We start from the raw sequence: 23,843 nt of genomic DNA, 5'->3' as shown, positions 1-23,843 counted from the left end.
GATTATCGAACAACAATTCGAAACCCTAGAACACAAAATTAGGCAGAAACTTGCCGGATTCATATGGTACATACCTGAACCGTTGATCAAAAGAGAAATTGTGAATCTTCTCGCTATCAACGCAAGGTTAAAACTCTTTCCGACAACAGGAAAAACGCTGCGATATATTTATTTATATACAGAGCATCGACCGCGTCACAGGTTTTGATGGGCTTTTTCCATATACGGATTTTCCATATACTGGGTTTTTTTTTTTTAATTTTTTTTTTGGAAAGTATACTAGAACTGAACTTCTTTTTTTTTAGGAAAGTGCATATACTAGAACTTCTCCAATAAAAGGTGGAATTTTTATTTTTCTCATGGCACAATGGTCTTTAAAAGATTTTATCTAGGCTTTTAAAGTAAACTCCATGTCATCAATTTAATTAATTTTTTTATTTTAATTATCGTTCAAAATTAAAATCAGTCAATAAATAATAGAGAAAATTAATGTTCTAAGGAAATTTGGTGTATACGGTGAAGGTCGAGACTATTTATAGGTTGGACGGCTGAGATCATCCCTTGGCCCATGACAACTGCGACCTCCAAAAAAAATCCAGGACTTATTTTAACCAACTAACTGATATTGTATCCGACTAACTCCTAACTTTGGTTTTGCCTGACTCTAGCTTAACCACAAATCCTTTATTACCCCGTCTCTTTCTTTTGATATAAATTTTATTATTTTTTTATCATTTTTTTTAAACTCTGATACAGAAGATCAAAAGAAGTTTAGGGTTAGCGTTAGGCCGCTGCAATTTTGATGCGAGGATAAATAATCAGGTATGATTTAACTCAGAAGCATAAATTACTTAGACTTAATAACTCAATATAAACACTAACCTTATTCTAATTTATGCATATGTTTAATTGTGGATGCATAATCGACAGGCAAACTTTTTGTACTTGGCTCTATAAATTGTCTGAGTAGGCATTAGGTGCACTAATCAAACATAATAAGTTTAACAACAAAAATCATTCTGATTGATGATCCACTGCTCAAAATTTCTATTAACTCCAAAACATGAATTGATCAACCCTTACTGAAACAACCAAACTCAGTTATAGCCTATGTATTACGAAAATCGGGAAAGGAGATCTGAAATCTCCAAAATTTCATAAATCATTAAAATTTCCCACTGACTCATATAGAGATAATACCGAAGCAGTCCTTGGATTTGGTTAAGGCCATCGAGGAGCCGTATGAGGTTCAAGTATCATGGGGAATGATCCGCATATATTTGCATAATTCCAGTTGGTAGTGACATTAGTTCTTTCTGAAAAGCTGTCATACAAATTATATTACTTATACAATATTGCAGAAGAAATAATGTGAAGCATGCTCTAGCCAGAAAGCCTTTTACCCGTTGTGGACTACAATAATTTTTGTAGGTAGTGAAGGCATTTTCTTATGCTGTAAATTACTTTTTTGTAGTTTTCACCAAAAATTTTAAATTACCCGTGCAAGTTGCAAAAATATCCACTAGGACCAACTGTTGTTTTATGTAGTGTTAAATACTAGAGTCAACTTCGTTTAGGTTAGAGTAGAAAGTCTAGGAATGTTGAGACATACAAGTATTACTCTGAAGACCTGAAGAATGAGAAGAAGTAACGACTACAACGACGACATCATCCTTCCACTCGAGGTTAGTAATATTGTGACTTGAACTTATTTCTATTCCTAATGTATCTTTCAAGTCGTGCTTTATTGAAAACATAACATGCGAAGCTTGTATATAAATAATACTCTAGTGGATAAACATGATCATCATACTATGGTCATAGCACTAAGGAATTATACTCTATGGATAAACGCTTATCTTTGAACTTCGTAGATATGAGATCGACATAATCTTGTATATGGTTTTATGATTATGTGTACGGGTTTATGGTGAAGATTTCATCTTAGGAAACGATGTTTTACATTTGTTTAAAGGAAGTAGGTTCGTGAACTTCTTTCATGAATTGAAAAGGAAATCAATAGGTATATTGGTTCGGTTATTCGTTGCATATTCTTTGGATGACCAATATGGGTGAGATGGTAGAACCGATCTTAACTCAGGTTATGTATCTTGGTATAACCGATCAAAATATCTAGACTTATGATTTGGTATGACCGGTTCTGGTAATTGGTGTAACCGATCCTAAGTAATCACCATGAGATGGTATGATCGATCCTTGTAATTGGTATGACCAATTCTGGTAATTGGTGTGAGGCCGATCCTTGTAATTGGTATAACCGATCCTAGTGAATGGTATGACCGATCACAAGTAGGTACCATGTTTAGGTAGAACAGATCCATGTGATTGGTATAACCGATCTGAACCTATGTATGTGACTTGGTAGGACAGATCACAACTAACCATTGTGACTTGGTATGACCGACCACAAAATGGTCTTGGAATTTTGGTAGAACCAATTCTAAACTTGTTTGGAAGTTTGGTAGAACCGATTCCAAGATGTTAATCCGTTTTTCCATGAAATACATATTTTCCTAAAGAACTTGTGTAGATTCGGAATTAGGATTCCTGTGTAAATATGTCAATATACTTTGAACATGAGCAGTAACTCTTATCAGTTATTGTTCAAGGAATTTCCTTGGTACTCAAGGTGATCCTGTACCGAAATAAATTGAGAATCTTTTAATTAAGGTTTTTGGTTTTATGTGCTTTAATTACAAACAATTAATGCATAGCTCTAGAGAATAAAAATTAGTAATGTGCATTTACTAGTTGGAAATTTTCCATGAGAGATTCCGGAAAATATTAGACAACTTAGGAAAACCAAATTTGGGAATTTATTGCATATCATAAGAGTATTTTTGGTTTTGAAAATTCCTTTATGTCCTAAAAATATTAGTCTATAAATACCTAAGTTTGCATTTCTAGAAAACTATCCTAAGAGCCAGGAAAACTTCATTTCTTGTTATTTCTGGTAGAGCTGTCTATTCGGAGATGAAAGTATCCTAATTATGTAAAATATCTTACGACCGCTCGTTTAAAGACTTCTTTGGGATCAAGAAGCTCGACGAGTATTGTTGGTGGAAAACTAGATAATTGCAGTGTTATTAGTTTTCGATTATTGGTTTGATTGACTAATAGTTGTTGAAACTTTGATTGTACCTAGTTTGTTTATTCTTGAGAATCTTCTCTTCTGATATAAGATTCACTCAGACTAGATCAAAGTATCGACGGGATCTTTAGAACTGTTGTTAGATCTAAAGACATCTTATGATAATCCATTGATAACAGACTCCGTTCTATGCGTGAATGATCACAAGAGGATTCAAAAATTGTTGTGCAGGTATTTGAAGGTAATAGAAGATTTGAAGACGAAGAAAAATTCTCATTAGTATTCGTATCATGTGGATTTAGTGCACAAACCTTGATCACTGGGATCCAACTAGAATCAGTTTATCTTTGATAGATATGATTGATTAGTTGCATGAGATCGACATCACTTTATATTTTATCTTTGAGATCTATATTGATTGACTACGAATCTAAACTTGATTATTTCGATAGTCATTGGACAGATTGATCTAACCACACAAAGGAGTTTATTAGATTAAACATTAGAGACTTTGTCAACAACTCCTCTTATCTTTAGCAAGATTGATTAGAGTGGTTACCAAACAGATTTTTTCTTTGTTGTTTGGAATACGATCCAAAGGACTTGCTATTCACATGCGTGACTCTATAAGTCGAAGGCGCATGTATACTAAGGGATATAAGTATCTAAGGGTAGTTTGCTTGGTCTCAACTATACGAAGTTGGTATTTGATTTTGTATAGCGGCTTAATTCTGAGAGTATTCAAAACTTGACTAGGTCCCGGGGTTTTTCTGCATTTGCGGTTTCCTCGTTAACAAAATCTTATAGTGTCTTTTAATTTGTTTTTTCACATTATAATTGTTATTATAATTAAGTAAAATACACAAGTATGTTAACTCCGTAATAGTTGATATTGATTCTATAGAGTTTCAGTTATTTCCGAAACTATTATCAAGTACACACTTTGTTGTCGTATCGTCTCGATCTTGTATCTGTAGTCAATCACACAAGTGATCTTGTTATTGTATTGTCTCGATCTCGTATCCATAGACGATCACACGAAGTGTGAACCGAATTGTTATATTGTCTCGACTCTGTCCATAGAAGATCACATTCAGAAGAGGACTTATAGGTTGATAAAAAAAAATTATGGTGTATTTGGGTACCCTCGTATTTTCAATTGGTATCTGAGCAGACAAACACGAAAAGATCTAAAAATATGTGTTTGGTGCGATCCAACCAATAAGATATGAGTCTAAATAAGAAAAATAAAGCTAAACTTATAAAGGACTCAGTTAGCGTACATCAAGATGTTGAGATAATCTATCAAAAATAGTCAATGGAAATTGGTCTCGTAATTCTTTCCCGAAATCAAGTACAAAGTCTATGACTGATAAACACTTGATTGAGAATCATGTTCATGAAAAGAAAAGAATGCATCCAAAACAAAAGGTACAAGTGCCTGATTCAAAGTCTGTTTTGGATCTGATTCCAATTACTGGTGGAAAACCCAGTGTCCTGCCCTAATTCTGAGTTTCTGATTGAATTACAAAGGTTTTTCAATAAAGTCAAAACCTTATCACATGTTGTGTGTTAAGATCAATCAATTAGAATATCCAACCTTTGGTTGTTGATTTACATTGATTGACACTTGAACATTGGTCTTTGGTACCGTTCAAGTAACTCCTCTTATATTCAATCAGGCTCGCAGATTTCTATTTGCTGATTGCGGATTGAATTAACAGTTAGATACGAGATCGAGATAATACAACAACGAAGTATGTTTACTTGATAAGAGGTTCGGACTTAACCAAACACAATAGGATTACTATCAAGTAAATAGGAATTGATGTTTGTGTAATTTACTTTAAATTATAATAACAAACAATTATAATTGCGGAAAATAAAAGTAAATGACACAGCAAGATTTTGTTAACGAGGAAACCGCAAATGCAGAAAAACCCCGGACCTTGTCCAGAATTGAATACTCTCAGGATTAAGCCGATATACAAAATTAAACCAACTTCGTATAGTTGAGACCAAGCAACTAAACCTATAGTTCACCTAGTTCCATATGTATTCCCATCCAACTTATGAATAAGTCACATAATTGGAACAATTCCTCTGGTTCGTATTCCAAACAGTAAAGAAACAACAAATCTGGTTGGTAGAAACTCTCTTCAACCAAGTGATGTGAGTTTGACAAAGGCTCTTATGTTTATCTCAATAAACTCCTTCGTCAGGTTCTTAGATCTATCTTATTCTCAACTACCGAAGTAATTGTTAAGATTTTTCAATCAATACTTTTAATCACAAAGAATTGTATTGATGCCGATCTACACAACTAATCAATCTAATCTGCCACAAGGATGAACCGATTATAGTTGGATCCTCTATACCGAAACAAGTATTGTGCACACCAAAGATTATGAACCCCAAATCAGAAATCTTCAATATCTTCTTTGTCTTCAAATCTTCTTAGATCTTCAATAAACACCTGCGCACAACAACCTGAATCTCTTGTGATCAATCACGCACGGAACAGAGTATGTTTACAATGGATTATCACAAGACGTCTTTAGATATAAAAACAGTCTAAAGATCCCTGTCGAAACTTCGATCTAGTTTGACTGAATCTTATATCAGAAGAGAAGATTCTCAAGCATAAACAAACTAGGTGCAATCAAAGTTCAACCACCATTAGTCAATCAAATCAATCGAAAACAAAAGATAAACCGCAATTATCTAGTTTCCCACCAACGGTACTAATAGAGATTCTCAATCCCAAAGAAGACTTTAAACTGAGCGGCCGTAAGAGATTTCGCCTAATTAGGTTACTCTCCTCTCTGAATAGGCGGCTTCACCAGTAACAACACAACCGAGGAAGTTTGCTGTCACGAAGGATTAGTTTGCTAGAAATGCAAAACTTTTATATTTATAGACCAAGGAAGTTTGGACACCAAGGAATTTCCAAAACCGAAAATATTCTCAAGATATGCAATATATTCCAAATTCGGTTTCCATAATTCCTGGAAATGCTTTGTCCAAAATATTGACCGAAAATCTCTTTGGAAAATATTCAACTAGTAAATGCATATTAGTAATTCTCATTTTCCTAAAATAAAATTAAAAACCTTAAATAAAAGATTCTTAACTTATTTATCTTTCGATCCGGGATTTTCTTCCTTTAGCTATTAAGGAATAACTTTGAACAATAAAAGATAAACATTATTGTACGTGTTCAAAGTATGTCGACATCCTTACTTTGTAAGTCCTCTTTCATACTTACAACCTTGAAACTGATTTGCCACACTTCCAAACAAGTTTAAAATTGGTTCATCTGACTTTCAAAAACTATGTGATTGATCAAGAACACTCAATCACAAATCATGGGTTTAACGGTTCTACCAAAACAAGTTTCGGTTCTACCTCCGTGTGAGTATTGTGCATAGTCACACTAGCTTTACAAAATTCGGTTGATTAGGTACTAGGATCGGTTCCCCACATATATATGGTATCTAACGTGTATGTGTTGCACATGTCCATAGGATCAGTTCCCCTTTGCTTAAAAACGTGTTGCACATGTCCATAGGACCGGTTCCCCTTTCTGCTAAAAACTTGTTGCAGCTCATACAAGGATAGATTCCCTTTGTGATGTGTTGCACCTCTTACTAGGATCGGTTCCCCTTTACCCAGAGTCGGTCATTTACAAAATCACAAACTCGATCATACCATCTCAGGTGATTACGTAAGATCGGTTTCACTAATAAAAGTCATACCAATACAAAAATCAGGCATTTGTGAATAGTTTTACCAAGAACAAAAACTAGTCATGAGTAGATATACTAATCACACATATTGGTTGTTCACAAGATATGCAATGAATAACAGTACCAATAACGCCTGGTGATTTCCTTTTCGATTCATAAAACAAGTTTATGAACTTACTTCCTTAAAACACATGTAAAAACATTGTTTCCTAGGATGGAATCCTCACCTCATACCCATACATAATCACAATAGCATTTAAACAATTATGTCGATGTCTTATCTACAAAGTTTAATGGTTAAGCAATAAACATCGTATTGTATTCCTTAATACTATGTCTATCTATAGTGTTCAGGCTTCGCAGTTTTGTTTTTAATATGCACGACTTGAAAGATACGTTAGGGAATGAAACAGTTCAAGTCAAATATCACTAACCTCAAGTGGAAGGATGATGTTGTCGTTGTAGCTTCTTACTTTTTCACTTCTTCAAGTCTTCGCAATACTTGTAATGTCTCATATCCTAATACTTTCAAGATAACCTATACGAATTTGAATCTAGTACATAATCAAGCGACTCTTAAAATGAGTTTTGATTCACTAAAATATGACAACCAAACTTGACATACCAACGCTTGGTGGGTTTAACCGAGCTATGCTCTAACAGTTAGACCCCCGCATTTTCAGTTATTTAACCTAATAACGTTACATGCTATTCTTTGCAGCAAGTCTCATGACTTGACTCGTCACACATGACCACCCGTCGCCTGGCTTGCGCGTGACTGGTCAAAATAACTAGGTCTTGCAAACAAGACCCACTCAGGAACCTTCTGCATATTTTCACACGAAAATACTCGAGACGTCAAACATGTCACAAACTGGGGGATGATCATCAAGGTACTGGTCCGACGGTTTACAGCGTGCGCCGTGCAACACGCCCATTATGATAAAGTGTCAGGAAAGCGGACAATTAGTGGCGGCAGAGGAGTAGTGGGTGTAAACTGACCCGTCTTCCCCTCATAGTAGGGACATGGTTTTATACATTTTCACACGATCCCACTTCTCCATCACTCAACCATTCCACTTCCAATGAGATCAGGGTGCGTTCAAGTATGACTTGCATAAATAAGTTTCAACCTATTTCAACCAACAAGGGAGTTTTGGTTCACAACACAGTATCCAGAAAAACAACAAGAACTGATAGCTTACATTCCGCAAGCCAGTTCCATATTCTGATACAAGTCATAAAATAGCCACACATTCGTAATTCAATATTCTGATCTCAACACCTTCTTCGCTTCCCTACCTAAGATCAACCCTTCTCCTTCACTTTGTGACCGAATTGAATCTGGAATGGCCATTTCTTGGTTTAGGCCAGAGTCGTACAAATTGATCTATCAAATCTAAAAGTACTCAAGTGCAGTACATTTGTTTATGGTTTGAATCCGTTTCTCATCAACACACCCAAATTTACCAAAAACAGCAGAATCAGTTTTTACCCCAAAACAACTGGCGGCCACAGTGGGAGATTAATCTCTCGGTTGCAAAAAAAAATCATTTTCCCAATTCCATTTTTAATTTCCCAAATTCTCAAGATGGATGATCTTAGGAATGGTTCAAAAACCCTCAATCCCAATTTTACTTCTCCTAACACTGACAATACTTCACATGTTATTCTTGAATCCGTTATTTCATTGAAAACCCTTGTCGAGGCTATGAAGTCTCAATATTTAACAACTATCCGCGATTTGACGAAAATCCTGAATGATATTGTCAGGAATCAAGCTACTATTGTCAAGACGCAGGACGAAGTATTTACGCTTTTGAAAGTCCTCACGGATCAACTATCAAAGGAACCAACATGTATTCATTCTGGAGGAAACACTATCGAAAATTCATTTTGGATCAATACTGATGGTATTAGTCCTTCTTCCAAGATTCATAATCTTATTCCTGGTAGGGAAGATGAAGCCTATGGTCACGTTGAATGAAAAGGTAGCCACCAACCTAACTTGTCCGCTCATGAAGATCAAGAGATGTTTCCTCAAACTCAGAAAGAAGACTCGTGGGATTTATCACGTTCTCATCAGAGTCCTTGCAATGAAAAAGTGATTTCATTATATGATTCCTACTTGGAAAATATCAATTCCCATATTGCATCAGAAGCTGCTAAGAGATCCTTGCTGCTTTACTCAGCCGATCCGAACCGTCCCAGAATGAAAAAACTCGTAAAGATGTCCTGGTGTTGATGGTGGTTTTTAGCTTAGGATTAAAATCGTAAAACCTTTGCATCTGATGTGACGTCACTCTGCAAGGAAACGGTGCCGTGAGTGCTAACCTCTCCACCAGCATATTTATTGATCCATTCAATATATTCACATGAAATTTATCCAGACTGGTGAATGTGGCAACCATCCCAAACACTCTGTAAATTTTGGCACCTCGCCAATACAAGACTCACTGAGTACTTTCCTGTGCTATGTTCTCTAGCAGAACCCTTAATATCGGTATGACATGACGAATTTGTGTTCACTCGCAGCGGAGTAGCATGAACCTCCAAAGTTAAGGCCATCGCACGAAATGCTCAGACGAAAAGCACACTGCATTCTGTAGATAAGGATTTTTGTGGCAGCATATAAATTCCATCCAATTATTGTGATAACTCACAAAAACTCATAAACCCGACTAATTTGCAAAATTAAGGTTTCGCGCCCGCGCAGTACACTAGACCCCGTTGGTCTAAAAACTATGCTTACCCAAACTAGGCGATTAAATCCTCCACAGCGCACTGGAAGTGTGGCCACGCCCTAGCTTGCCGGCCCCACTTCCCATCGACCAATCAGGTCGCTTTAAACTCGCCACAGTGTTGAAAAGAAGGAAACCGCGCCAGATGGCCGCAAAGCCAATTGGTTTCCCAAAAAACGCACCAGCATGCCAAGCAACATGCCAAACGCACATACCATGCACACATGCCAGATGCACATGCCAAACGCGCCAAACATGGCCACTCACCCCATGCAACAACGCCACGGACACTCGCATGCCACCATGCCACGACCACTGGCATGCCGTTATGCCACGTCTACTAGCATGTCGCTATGCCACGACCACTGGCATGCCACCATGCTACGGCTACTAGCATGTCGCTATGCCACGGACACTGGCATGCCGCCATGCCACGACCACTAGCATGTCGCTATGCCACAGCTACTAGCATGTCACTATGCCACGACCACTGGCATGCCGCCATGCCACGGCTACTAGCATGTCACTATGCCACGGCCACTGCCATGCCACCATGCTAAAACTACTAGCACGTCGCTATGCCACGTCTACTAGCATGTCGCGATGCCACGTCTACTAGCATGTCGCGATGCCACAGCCACTGGCATGGTGCCATGCCACGGTCACTAGCATGTCGTTAGGTCATGACTCCACCAGGCGCTACTTTGCCAATGGCGCCACTTCGCTATACAACGAGATGCAGACATAATCAATGGCCACTCTTCCTCATGAGACGTAATCTCAGCCATCAAAATTCGCCACCGAGCCGTTCAGCTCGTGACAAGTTTTAGGCGACTAGGCAAAACGAGCCTAGCATCACATATGATTTTTACCTACGGCAAGCCTCTCATTTTTAACTTTCCACACGTAGCAAAGTGCTACATGTTTTCCACGAAAACACTCGCGACATCAAAACATGTCACAAACTGGGGGATACTCATCAGGGTATTGGTCTGGCGTTTTACAGCGTGCGGTGTGTAATACGCCCGTTACAGAAAGTGTCATAAAACCGGGCGGTTAATAAGGAAGTAATGGTGTAAACGTATCCTTCATTATGGAAACCTGAATTCCAGGCGTTACCCGTTACTCCATTCTTCCACCACTCAATCGTTTCCACTTCCCACGAGACCAGGGTACGTTTTGTTGCGACTTGTATAAATAGTTCTCACCTTTTCCACCAAAGAACAAGTTTTTGGTCAGGAGAACGATACAACATCCAGAAAAATCATATGATAGCTTTTCATTCAGCTACCCAGTTCAACTTTCTGATACAAGTCACAAAACACCCACACTTCCAGAATCAAATATATTGGTCTCAACACTTTCTTCGCTTCCCTCCCTAAGACCAGACCTTATGCTTCACTTTGTGACCGAAGCAAGCCTGAAACGACCATTTCTTGATTTAGGCCAGGATTGTACAGATTGATCTCTCGAATCAAAATTACTCCCGTGCATTACATTGTTTAGGGTTTAAACTCGTTTCTCACCCACACACACGAAATTACAGAAAACAGCAGAAACAATTTTCACCCATAAACAATTGGCCACCACAGTGGAATATTAATCTCTCGGTTACAATATCAATTTCCAATTCCCAATTTCATCTTCAACCCGATCTTAAGATGGTAGAACTCAGGTCCGGATCAGCAACAAACCCTGAGAACACTAGCGTTGAAATCATCCATGGTACTAACGCTCCTTCCAGTGGCACTAATACGCCACCTGCCAACACCAGCAACGCGGAAAATGTTCCTTCAGGTGTTACACCGCCGATCACCAGAGCCAGAGCCGTTGCCGCCACTCCCAACGTTTCTTCAAGTGTGAAAGCTCCAACCGTTACCAGAGCCGCTGCTACTCCACCATCAGGACGAGAGACTGGAGGAGCCATAAGAAGCCGACCTCCTCTTACCACTGTTGATTTGATGGAAATACAAAAGGTTCTCGTGAGGCTCAGACATACATGGCTACAACTCAGAAAGGGATACCTATTTTCCTCAAGACACTAACGGAGCGGCCACCACAAGAGTCACGTCAACCCCAGATGGAGCTGACAAGGAATATTTTTAACATCCGGCGCATGCACTTCAACAAGACGCGAGTTTATAGATGAAGAGGCTCACGTTGCTCTTGAACGCCCAGTAGAAGGGAATCAACAATCCAATTTCATCACACGTGAAGATCAGGAACGACTTCTCTAAAATCGAGGCAAAGAAAATCAGCAACCCTCCTGAGTTCACAGAGACCCTCTTCCCGTCAGAAGTTGCATGATTTCTGAGGACTTCACCCAAAAAATCGTGCAGTCTATGATGAAACATTTATGTGAGATTCTACATTTCTCCAAGGCACAGCGTCAAGACATGTTTGCAGCCCTCAACTGCACTTCATCAGGAAAGTAGTTGTTTCCATCCAGGGAAGTCGTTCCCAAACCCCAACCTCTCATGGAAAACACGATTGATAGATGGAACTGGGGACTCCTAACCACTGTTCACTTGAAGGATGTCGAGCTTGACATCACGCTGACTGACGCGACCTCCGACTTCAACATTGTAACCGTCAAGGCTCTGAGAGTTGCAAGGGAAAATCAAATTCTTTAACATGAGAGAAAAACACGACTTGTCGACCAGCACTATTTGTGCCGTCTTCCCATATGCCATATCGTATTAAGTGATTTTTCGAAGTCAAGGGTTAATAGCACCCTTAGTGGAGTTTTCTTTAGGAGACGCTTCGACGTTTCTCTCCAGGAGTCGCTTCAACGTTCTCTTCAGAAGTCTCTCCGCTTCAACGTTATCCAGCGGTGGCTCCGCTTCAACGTTCTCTCCAGCAGCCGCTCCGCTTCAACGTTCTCTCCATAAGCTGCTCCAGGATCCGAAGCCGAAGCTTCAGAGTTTTACTCCATATGCTTCAACGTCCTCTCCAAGAGCCGAAGCCGCTTCAACGCCTCCTTCCTTCCAAGGTTCGTGTCGTAGACTCCACTCCTCCCTTCCAAGGTTCGTGCCCGTAGACACCACACTCTTCCCTGTCAAGGATCGTGATCGCATCCAGCCAAGGTTAATAGTTATGGCCACTTTTGCTTCATCCCATCAAAGACCTTGAGACTTTTGTCCGTCTGTCAACCCGTCATCGTCCTGATGTCATCACTAACGCCTGATGCTGCTTACTCATGGGGGAGCCTAAAATACCCAAAGACCAATCATGCGCGAAGGACATGCCTAGCGGAGACAGAGCTAAGTAACTATCCTTAAACTAAATGTTTTATATCTATTAGGCATATTCAATAAATTTTAAAATATCTTAGTGTTGAGACGTCTAAATTCCTCAACACTCACTACTGTGTTGCTAGGCATGCTTCTTCAACACATTCTTCCTCTAGGTGTTGAGACGTGCAAATTCCTCAACACCACTACTGCGTTGCTACGCATGCTTCCTCAACACATTCTTCCTCTTGGTGTTGAGACGTGCAAATTACTCAACACCACTACTATGTTGCTAGGCAAGCTTCCTCAACACATTTTCCTCTTGGTGTTGAGACCTGCAAATTCCTCAACACCACTACTGCGTTGCTAGGCATGCTTTCTCAACACATTCTTCCTCTTGGTGTTGAGACGTGCAAATTCCTCAACACCACTACTGTGTTGCTAGGAAAGCTTCCTCAACACATTTTCCTCTTGGTGTTGAGACGTGCAAATTCCTCAACACCACTACTGTGTTGCTAGGCATGCTTCCTCAACACATTCTTCCTCTTGGTGTTGAAACGTGCAAATTCCTCAACACCACTACTGTGTTGCTAGGCAAGCTTCTTCAACACATTTTCCCCTTGGTGTTGAGACATGCAAATTCATCAACACCACTACTGTGTTGCTAGGCATTTTTCCTCAACACATTTTTACTCTTGGTGTTGAGACGTGCAAATTCCTCAACACCACTACTGTGTTGCTACGCATGCTTCCTCAACACATTCTTCCTCTTGGTGTAGAGACGTGCAAATTCCTCCACACCACTACTGTGTTGCTAGGAAAGCTTCCTCAACACATTTTCCTCTTGGTGTTGAGACGTGCAAATTCCTCAACACCACTATTGTGTTGCTACGCATGCTTCCTCAACACATTCTTCCTCTTGGTGTTGAGACGCGCAAATTCCTCAACACCACTACTGTGTTGCTAGGCATGCCTCCTCAACACATTCTTCTTCTTGGTGTTTGATAGACACATTTTTGTGTCTAATTTGTCCTCAATGTCTGTATTGTTGGAACTCTATTTTTGTACTAATATTGTGTTTTTATGTATTTTTAGGAAATAAACATTTTTGGAAAATTCGGCTCGAAAAGTTGATTTTGGCACCCGGAGGACAAGTGTTATTCGGACTCTCGCTTTTGGATAAGGGGTAACCTAATTACTAAGGGGAACCCCCAGGTCACCCCCAAGGCAGCTGCTATTCGCACCCCTACTCTGGATAGGGGCTACCAGTTTCTTCCCCATTTGAACCGAGTTTTGGAGGGAAAAATAGTTCTTCACCTGCGTAATTGTTGAAGCAAATTTTGGACGTGATATAAGGAGATTCAAGGGCTAGTTTTCATTGGGCTGGACTTGGTAGAGCAAAACAGCGTTAGTTTAATCAATTGGATCAACTGAATTGGGCTGGATCGAGTGAAACGGAGCTCAACAGGGAACTGCAGTAAAGAAGAAATATTTCATCGAATATTTGATTCGATGCGTATTGCATGGGACAAGATTTTCTTCCTTACTCAACAAAATTCGTCCCTATCATATCAGGATAAAAAAGGAAAGATAGCTTAAAAGACGCAAAGAAGAGAAAGAAAATATTCTCGTATCTGCCAGTTTTGAAGAGAAATTATATGGAGTTAACTCGAAATATTTCAATGCCTGTCGAGTATAAAAAGGCATGTTGGGTCGATTAGGAAAGGTGTGGAGAGTTGGGAGTAGAGAGGAGAGCGCTGCAGAGGAAGAATCCACCATTTTTCTCTGTTACTGCTGCTGCCATTGATGAAGATGAAGAACACGAAGAACAGACAGCCAAAAACCGTCGTTCTTCAACAGTGACAACGACCAGTTCCCGTGGGTCGTAGTCAGCTACGCAGACAACAACAATATTCTTTTATCGTTCTTTGTAACGGTGTTTGCAACAATTATAAACGTTACAAACACCCGATTTTCATCATTTTCTCTTTATTTCATCACTGTGAACCATTTTTGAGCCATAAATAATTATTTTGAGAGCATTTTTACTATGATGAGTTAAACTCCAACACTGGGACGACGGAGGAGGCCGAGTTTCATACATGGGTAATTTAATTAATTCTTTTTAAGACTTTTGCATTGAAAATTAATTGAAATATGATTTGATTAAATTGGGTGTTATTTGATTAGATGGGTCATGCTTAGCTTAGGTGATTTGATGTTCCATGCTTAACATTTACAATCAATTTTTTGAGAATCTACTTTGGCAAAATAAGAGTCCATATAACTTATGTTTTGAGCGATTATTGTCGAGAATAATTCATTGAGCCCTATTTTATGAAGATTGGCCGAATCATTAGTCCCAGTTCCTCTCACCATTGTTAATATTTTTGTATATATATTTTTATTAAATCTAAAAATTCCATTTCCTTCACAAGTCTTAAAACAACCCTTTTATCACTATCTACAACAACTTTGAAAACACATCAAATTTTTGGCGCCGCCGACGCGGATTTGTGCTTAGGTAGAATTTTTAGGTTATTATTTTTATTATTCCATTTGTTCTTTTTTACGTCTCTTTGGTTGTGTCTTTGTATTACAGGTTTGAAGTTGGATACTAAAGACCTTGGAATCAAAGCTTAAAGCTAAAAGAGAAGGAAAAAAGACAAAGGAAAAAAATAAAGAAAAAAGAGAGGAAAAAAAAAGAGAGAATTATTTTATTTTATTTTTTTTAAGAGACTTTCCATTTTCTATTATTATTATTTTTTTGTATTTCTTTTCATTGGACTTGACTTTGGACAATTTATTTTAATTTTAAACCTTACGGAAGGGTTATATAAAAAAAAAAATTATATATAAACTGTGTGCAGGGAAGGACGACGATTACTATATCGTCTCGGCCCCTCGGGTTCGTACATGACATAGGAGTCGTGGCCCGAGTCTACTTCAACGGTTCATCCCCCGTCTGGTACGGGAGGTAGTCCATCGAAACACTCGTGAATCTCCTGTAAGCGAGTTACTGTATTCCTTAAGGTGATTCATTGATTGAGGACGAATTTGGACTGTTTTTAAATTCCTAGTAAAGGGCAAGGCCTGGCCAATACAAGATAAGGGTTCGGATTTCATCACCGCTCCCTTCTTGCCCGCCTTAGGAAAACAAAACCTAACGCGAACCCAAGCTTTAAAATTTGGAATAGAACGAGACCGATAGGGTAACGAGCTTGATAGAAAACTCGTTCGAAAAATATTGGTTGCTCTTTAAGCACACTTCAATGTTCATGATGGTTTCTGTGAGTTGAATGCGTGACTGCGCCACCTTCTAATGCTGTGAGGCCTTGGGTATCAAAGCTCTACTAAGCTTCCCTCGCCTCGATTCAACTTACATTAGCTCGGATTGATTCCAGATGGGTGTGCTCAAATTGTAACGAATTCCTTTTCGAAGGAATAGAAGCTGGTCTAGAAAACAATCTAAGTGGAGCCATCATGCTTTTTGTTTGCTAGATTCTATAGGTTTGATTTGGTCGAGTCATCCTTGTTTGTGATTGTGTAGAATTCCCTTGCAATTAAGAATGTCGAACTGGTGTGACAGAAGCCAATACAATGAGTATCGATCTGAATTTGAATATGGACATCATCCTTTTTATGACCATGTTGGGAATAGTGGTTGGGAACGCCATCCTTTGGTAGGATATGGGTCATACCCTGGTGAGCCCAATTACTATCCATACATGCATCAGTCTTACGAGCAAGAATATTATAGTACTAGTTCTTCGTCTCTAGAGGATACAATCAAACTATTGAAAAGTAGTCCTTTTTATGATCCCTCTGTTCCTATTCCTCCTTTAGAAGAGTCCCTCAGGAAGTTAGCTGAGTCGACGCGTAAGTTAGCAGAAATGAATAACTTAGTTTTTGAAGAAAGAGAACTTTCTATAGAGGAATCCCTTAAGCTGATGGCTGAGACGAACGAAAGAATTGCTCGAAATAATCTTACTTTGCAATATAGTGTTTCCAATAATACCTTTAAAAATGAGGATAGTTATTTGCATAATCAAGATGACGAGGTTAGAATTGGTAACACTACTTGTTTTGATGAGGTTCGATCATTTTCATGTTATTATAATGATGATTATGATGAGGATAGTATCAATGAAGAACATGAAATATGTAGGCATAGTGATCAGGAATTTGTTACACCGATTGAGCTTTATAATGATAGTACTGTTTCTAGTACAAATCCAAATAATTTTACTAATTATTCACCTATTCAAAAGGACGAGGATTTGACTAGAGATACCCTCGTTTTAGACGATGTAGTATTTCCTGTTTACAAAGCCGATAATGATTTAGAGGAACGAGTTTATTCTGAGAATAATGTTTTAGAGTCTAGCGATTTAGAAACAATAGTCTTAGACGAAGAAGATGAACTCGTAGAGATGAGTGAGGATGAACCTGACTTAGAAGAATCAATTGACCATTTCCAGGAATCTGATGACCTAGAAATTAGGGAAGTTGTGACTAGTCTTTATAGAGACACAGAAAACTCTAAGTTTGGGGGTGATTATCATTCTCCATGTGCTTTAACTCTTATAAAGTTCCCTCGTGTAGGACTTGACATTTATGCCTCAACCATATTACAAGATTATCTTCATACATGTTTTCCCGAACCTCATGATGTCCATAGAGAAGCTCAGTTGTTAGAAACCCATCCTCTGGTTGATGTGGTTAACCCAGGCTATGATACCAAGATTGACTTTGTTTTCCCACCAAAAAATTTTCTTCCAATTGTGGGAACATATGATTTTCAGATGTGCAGGATATTAAGTTTTGAGACTAAACCTAATTACTTTAGGATATTAGGGTCGACACATTTTTCTAAGAATGACCATTATTATGGTCAACTTTTTGAGTCAAATCTAATTGACTTAGAGGATCCCCAATTATTCAGGTTGTTATTATGTGCTTCTAAATTTTTATTTGAGTTTTTACAGACTCTAGGACCTAATAATTCGGATCTCACTTTTGAGGAGTTGCAGCCTAAAGAAATTTATTTAGACCCTTTTATAGAACCTGAACCTGAACCACAATTAGATGTAGTTGTCTTAATCAGGAAAATAAGTAAGGGCATGCTAGTCTTGTTCATTTTCTTGGTTTACTGCAGTTTCCTTTTGTCAGCTCTATTTGGTTTTGAAGACCCGCAGTTATTCCGGCTACTGTTATACGGTTCGGGTTGACTAATCCTTTCCTAAGTCTGGCTGAAGACTTTAAACTTAGCACTTCTTGGGAGGTATCCCATGCTCATGCAACACGGTAATATCTTTCCTTAACTCTTCCGCTTCAAATGGTAACAGTTTCTCCTTGTTCATGCTTTTAGTTTCATCTTTAGAACATTGAGGACAATGTTAGATTTAAGTTTGGGGGTATGGGAGAAACTTTTTAGTTGCAATTAGTAAAATCCAGAGCCTAGAATTTATGCCTATTAAGGTTTGCACTAACCAATCTAAGTGGATGGGAACATCTTGGTTATAGGAGTTGAGGAACCAATCTGATTAGATGGAAACATCTATAGAGTCTATTCATAAAAGCACAAAGCTCAGGTGTTAGAAATAACATAATAGTTGCACCATATCTCGTTGAGTCCTTTTCATTTCTTTTTTTCATTTTATTTTTTCATTTTAAACTATGTTTCTCTAAGTGATTAGGTGGGGCACACGATTCAAGTTGTTACCACTGTTAGGGTGAATTAGAGTGACTGAGTTACTAAAAAAAAAAAAAAAGAGACCGGACCAGTTAGACCAATCGGAATAAGTATTAACACTTGGATAGAAATATGCGTGTGTTCTCCCTGTTTCCGTCGCCTAAGCAAGCGTGGAATGCAAGACCCGTGGGAACTATCGTGTAATCTGCTGACAAGAAGCATGCGCTTGGATCAAAAAGATCTATTCATGCCGTTAAGTTAAAAAAAATGGTTATTGTTCTGTGTAGTCAACTGTTGGTTCCCTTGTATTTGCCAGTTTGTTGATCTAGATTTAAGTTATTGACCACTGGTTCCCTTGTATATGCCAGTTGTGTTGATATTAGTCAGACCGGTATCTCAGTCCATTAGGATAGGTTCATTCTGGCAGTGGCCTTCAGACAGATATGGGAAACGCCGTTCACTTAGTAAACATCAAAACCATCTATGTTTTTTTATATCCATCTTCTTGATATATCCATGTGATTAGTTTTGACTCCGGATATTGATGTCCATAGTGCGACTATCTGAGTAGAGCCCTGTCACTTTATATGAATTTTAGTATGCTTGAGTGTAAACACGTGTACAACAATTGGAATTTCGCATCAGGGTACTTCCTCCTGTAGTCAGTGATTATAAGCCAACCAAGGAGATTGTTTAGTGCCTTCCAAGGTTCGTTGTAGATAGCTAGGGTCTGGAGTAAAGGTTTTGTGGGCACACCTCTGGTAAACCCTCCCGAGATTAACTCGATTTTATTTATTTTTTATTAGTTTTGATCGAGGACTAGCAAATAATAAGTTTGGGGGTATTTGATAGACACATTTTTGTGTCTAATTTGTCCTCAATGTCCGTATTGTTGGAACTCTATTTTTGTACTAATATTGTGTTTTTATGTATTTTTAGGAAATAAACATTTTTGGAAATTCGGCTCGAAAAGTTGATTTTGGCACCCGGAGGACAAGTGTTATTCGGACTCTCTCTCTTGGATAAGGGGTAACCTAATTACTAAGGGGCACCCCCAGGTCACACCCAAGGCAGCTGCTATTCGCACCCCTACTCTGGATAGGGGGCTACCAGTTTCTTCCCCATTTGAACCGAGTTTTGGCGGGAAAAATAGTTCTTCACCTGCGTAAGTGTTGAAGCAAATTTTGGACGTGATATAAGGAGATTCAAGGGCTAGTTTTCATTGGCTGGACTTGGTAGAGCAAAACAACGTTAGTTTAATCAATTGGATCAACTAAATTGAGCTGGATCGAGTGAAACGGAGCTCAACAGGGAATTGCAGTAAAGAAGAAATATTTCATCGAATATTTGATTCGATGCGTATTGCATGGGACAAGATTTTTTTCTTTACTCAAAAAAATTCGTCCCTATCAAATCAGGATAAAAAAGGAAAGATAGCTTAGAAGACGCAAAGAAGAGAAAGAAAATATTCTCGTATCTGCCAGTTTTGAAGAGAAATTATATGGAGTTAACTCGAAATATTTCAATGCCTGTCGAGTATAAAAAGGCATGTTGGGTCGATTAGGAAAGGTGTGGAGAGTTGGGAGTAGAGAGGAGAGCGCTGCAGAGGAAGAATCCACCATTTTTCTCTGTTGCTGCTGCTGCCATTGATGAAGATGAAGAACACGAAGAACAGACAGCCAAAAACCGTCGTTCTTCAACAGTGACAACGACCAGTTCCTGTGGGTCGTAGTCAGCTACGCAGACAACAACAATATTCTTTTATCATTCTTTGTAACGGTGTTTGCAACAATTATAAACGTTGCAAACACCCGATTTTCATCATTTTCTCTTTATTTGATCACTGTGAACCATTTTTGAGCCATAAATGATTATTTTGATAGCATTTTTACTATGATGAGTTAAACCCCAACACTGGGACGACGGAGGAGGCCGAGCTTCATACATGGGTAATTTAATTAATTCTTTTTAAGACTTTTACATTAAAAATTAATTGAAATATGATTTGATTAAATTGGGTGTTATTTGATTAGATGGGTCATGCTTAGCTTAGGTGATTTGATGTTCCATGCTTAACATTTACAATCAATTTTTTGAGAATCTAATTTGGCAAAATAAGAGTCCATATAACTTATGTTTTGAGCGATTATTGTCGAGAATAATTCATTGAGCCCTATTTTATGAAGATTGGCCGAATCATTAGTCCCAGTTCCTCTCACCATTGTTAATATTTTTGTATATATACTTTTATTAAATCTAAAAATTCCATTTCCTTCACAAGTCTTAAAACAACCCTTTTATCACTATCTACAACAACTTTGAAAACACATCAAATTTTGGCGCCGCCGACGCGGATTTGTGCTTAGGTAGAATTTTTAGGTTATTATTTTTATTATTCCATTTGTTCTTTTTTACGTCTCTTTAGTTGTGTCTTTGTATTACAGGTTTGAAGTTGGATACTAAAGACCTTGGAATCAAAGCTTAAAGCTAAAAGAGAAGGAAAAAAGACAAAGCAAAAAAATAAAGAAAAAAGAGAGGAAAAAAAAAGAGAAAATTATTTTATTTTATTTTTTTAAGAGACTTTCCATTTTTTATTATTATTATTATTTTTTTGTATTTCTTTTCATTGGACTTGACTTTGGACAATTTATTTTAATTTTAAACCTTACGGAAGGGTTATATTAAAAAAAAAAATTATATATAAACTGTGTGCAGGGAAGGACGACGATTACTATATCGTCTCGGCCCCTCGGGTTCGTACATGACATAGGAGTCGTGGCCCGAGTCTACTTCAACGGTTCATCCCCCGTCTGGTACGGGAGGTAGTCCATCGAAACACTCGTGAATCTCCTGTAAGCGAGTTACTGTATTCCTTAAGGTGATTCATTGATTGAGGACGAATTTGGACTGTTTTTAAATTCCTAGTAAAGGGCAAGGCCTGGCCAATACAAGATAAGGGTTCGGATTTCATCACCGCTCCCTTCTTGCCCGCCTTAGGAAAACGAAACCTAACGCGAACCCAAGATTTAAAATTTGGAATAGAACGAGACCGATAGGGTAACGAGCTTAATAGAAAACTCGTTCGAAAAATATTGGTTGCTCTTTAAGCACACTTCAAAGTTCATGATGGTTTCTGTGAGTTGAATGCGTGACTGCGCCACCTTCTAATGCGGTGAGGCCTTGGGTATCAAAGCTATACTAAGCTTCCCTCGCCTCGATTCAACTTACATTAGCTCGGATTGATTCCAGAGGGGTGTGCTCAAATTGTAACGAATTCCTTTTCGAAGGAATAGAAGCTGGTCTAGAAAACAATCTAAGTGGAGCCATCATGCTTTTTGTTTGCTAGATTCTATAGGTTTGATTTGGTCGAGTCAGCCTTGTTTGTGATTGTGTAGAATTCCCTTGCAATTAAGAATGTCGAACTGGTATGACAGAAGCCAATACAATGAGTATCGATCTGAATTTGAATATGTACATCATCCTTTTTATGACCATGTTGGGAATAGTGGTTGGGGAACGCCATCCTTTGGAAGGATATGGGTGATACCCTGGTGAGCCCAATTAGTATCCACACATGCATCAGTCTTACGAGCAAGAAGATTATTGTACTAGTTCTTCGTCTCTAGAGGATACAATCAAACTATTGAAAAGTAGTCCTTTTTATGATCCCTCTGTTCCTATTCCTCCTTTAGAAGAGTCCCTCAGGAAGTTAGCTGAGTCGACGCGTAAGTTAGCAGAAATGAATAACTTAGTTTTTGACGAAAGAGAACTTTCTATAGAGGAATCCCTTAAGCTGATGGCTGAGACGAACGAAAGAATTGCTCGAAATAATCTTACTTTCCAATATAGTGTTTCCAATAATACCTTTAAAAATGAGGATAGTTATTTGCATAATCAAGATGACGAGGTTAGAATTGGTAACACTACTTGTTTTTATGAGGTTCGATCATTTTCATGTTATTATAATGATGATTGTGATGAGGATAGTATCAATGAAGAACATGAAATATGTAGGCATAGTGATCAGGAATTTGTTACACCGATTGAGCTTTATAATGATAGTACTGTTTCTAGTACAAATCCAAATAATTTTACTAATTATTCACCTATTCAAAAGGACGAGGATTTGACTAGAGATACCCTCGTTTTAGACGATGTAGTATTTCCTGTTTACAAAGCCGATAATGATTTAGAGGAACGAGTTTATTCTGAGAATAATGTTTTAGAGTCTAGCGATTTAGAAACAATAGTCTTAGACGAAGAAGATGAACTCGTAGAGATGAGTGAGGATGAACCTGACTTAGAAGAATCAATTGACCATGTCCAAGAATCTGATGACCTAGAAATTAGGGAAGTTGTGACTAGTCTTTCTAGAGACACAAAAAACTCTAAGTTTGGGAGTGATTATCATTCTCCATGTGCTTTAACTCTTAGAAAGTTCCCTCGTGTAGGACTTGACATTTATGCCTCAACCATATTACAAGATTATCTTCATACATGTTTTCCCGAACCTAATGATGTCCATAGAGAAGCTCAGTTGTTAGAAACCCATCCTCTGGTTGATGTGGTTAACCCAAGATATGATACCAAGATTGACTTTGTTTTGCCACCAAAAAATTTTCTTCCCATTGTGGGAACATATGATTTTCAGATGTGCCGGATATTAAGTTTTGAGACTAAACCTAATTACTTTAGGATATTAGGGTCGACATATTTTTCTAAGAATGACCATTATTATGGTCAACTTTTTGAGTCAAATCTAATTGACTTTGAGGATCCCCAATTATTCAGGTTGTTATTATCTGCTTCTAAATTTTTATTTGAGTTTTCACAGACTCTAGGACCTAATAATTCGGATCTCACTTTTGAGGAGTTGCAGCCTAAAGAAATTTATTTAGACCCTTTCATAGAACCTGAACCTGAACCACAATTAGATGTAGTTGTCTTAATCAGGAAAATAGGTAAGGGCATGCTAGTCTTGTTCATTTTCTTGGTTTACTGCAGTTTCCTTTGGTCAGCTCTATTTGGTTTTGAAGACCCGCAGTTATTCCGGCTACTGTTATACGGTTCGAGTTGACTAATCCTTTCCTAAGTCTGGCTGAAGACTTTAAACTTAGCACTTCTTGGGAGGTATCCCATGCTCATGCAACACGGTAATATCTTTCCTTACCTCTTCCGCTTCAAATGGTAACAGTTTCTCCTTGTTCATGCTTTTAGTTTCATCTTTAGAACATTGAGGACAATGTTAGATTTAAGTTTGGGGGTATGGGAGAAACTTTTTAGTTGCAATTAGTAAAATCCAGAGCCTAGAAT

This window comes from Papaver somniferum, chromosome 9 (assembly GCF_003573695.1).
Source record: "Papaver somniferum cultivar HN1 chromosome 9, ASM357369v1, whole genome shotgun sequence".
In the NCBI taxonomy this organism is placed as follows: domain Eukaryota; kingdom Viridiplantae; phylum Streptophyta; class Magnoliopsida; order Ranunculales; family Papaveraceae; genus Papaver; species Papaver somniferum.
This window is presented reverse-complemented; position numbering follows the sequence as displayed.